This window comes from Coturnix japonica, chromosome 7 (assembly GCF_001577835.2).
Source record: "Coturnix japonica isolate 7356 chromosome 7, Coturnix japonica 2.1, whole genome shotgun sequence".
NCBI lineage: Eukaryota > Metazoa > Chordata > Aves > Galliformes > Phasianidae > Coturnix > Coturnix japonica.
This window is the reverse complement of record NC_029522.1, coordinates 13117289-13118823: the sequence shown is the minus strand read 5'-3', so window position 1 is coordinate 13118823 and position 1535 is coordinate 13117289.

Sequence of the window (1535 nt, the reverse complement as noted above, 5' to 3'; positions counted from 1 at the left end):
CCTACACCCCAAAAAACAAAGCTATTCTATCACTACCCGACTTCCAGTACACCTTATTTTGAATACTACACAGAATTTAATAAATATCAGGTGTTGTAGGCAACAATCAGGAAAAATGATTGGGACTATGGAGCAGTCTCAAGTATGGAGAGATTAATCAGATTAATTTTAACTACAGGAAAAGAAATGACAATATACAGATGTAGGTCTGTAAAATCACAAACAAGACTGCAAGCAATTGCACAATGTTATTCATAGAAGAAATCAGAAGGTATCAAACAAAAGTGATCAAGCAGAAGCTATGAAAGAGACCTACTTTCACACGTACTGTACAAGTAAATACTGGAACTTCTGTCACAGGGTGCTGCAGTTCTCCCTGCAAAAACATTGAAGAATGAGGCCAGTCTGTGGGTGAGGCCTTGCTCAGGGATGCACACAGAGCCTCTGGCTCAGGTAGCAGTGAGACTGCTGGTAACTGGGAACTCGCTCTGTGCGCTGACCAGGGTCAGGGCTGCGGACACTTCAGGACTGCTGCAGAACAGCCCTCCTTCTGGGCACCCACCTGCTTCCAGCCATGTGTCGAAAGTGCTGCTGACTGCTACTGCTTTGCTAACAATGAATGGCTGGTGGCAGTGATCGTAAAAATCAGGTCTATTATTAATACCTCAGTCTGTTAAGCATCTGTTAATGTTTCTGAGAATGAAAAACACACTAAGAGACAGTATATGCAGCTGAGACCCCAGCTCAAGTCCTAGTCTCACTTTTCTCCCTTGCCCTTGGAGAGCACAGTACTTCTATCAGCTAGTTTAAAGCAACACGACAATTTGGAGGTGCTGTTTACGTTGGCATTTCCTGATAAGCAGTCACAGATCAAATAAGTTTGTTTTAAGCAAACAATGCTTTGTTTACACACTTACTTTAAGGCATATCCATTTATTACAGATGTAATTAACAAGCCTTTTAATTTGTACATAATATCTCAAAAGCTATTATAAAGCAATTATAAAATTGATACTATTAAACCTATGATACAATAAGGGAAGGGTTACTCTCATTAAATTAGCTAAGCTCATACAACACAACAATTATGAAACACAGGTAATTTTTAATACCCTTAGTAGATTGCTAAGAAACAAACAATAATCTCTAGCACAAATCTTTCTAAAAAGAATTACTTCAAATTAACTTTTCTAGGAATCAAAGTACACTACCAAAAACACACAGTTAGCCTGGAAAAATGAGAACTGCACTGGGAATAGAAACAAAACCAGAATTTAAATAAGACATTCCTCATGATACCACTAGAGCATTTATGGCTGTGTGGTGCAACACAACAGAAACGTTCATTTTTCTCTGCAGTGTCTCTTTATTTTCTCTGCTAGTATCTTTGAAAACATTTCAGTGCATGAAAACTGGCAGAAACAAATTCTGTTAAACACAGAACAGAAATCCAAAGCATCATTTTTCTTAGAAAAAGATGTTGTGACAACTTACCCCAACCTAATCTATTTCCTTAGGAATTGCTCTATTTGCTG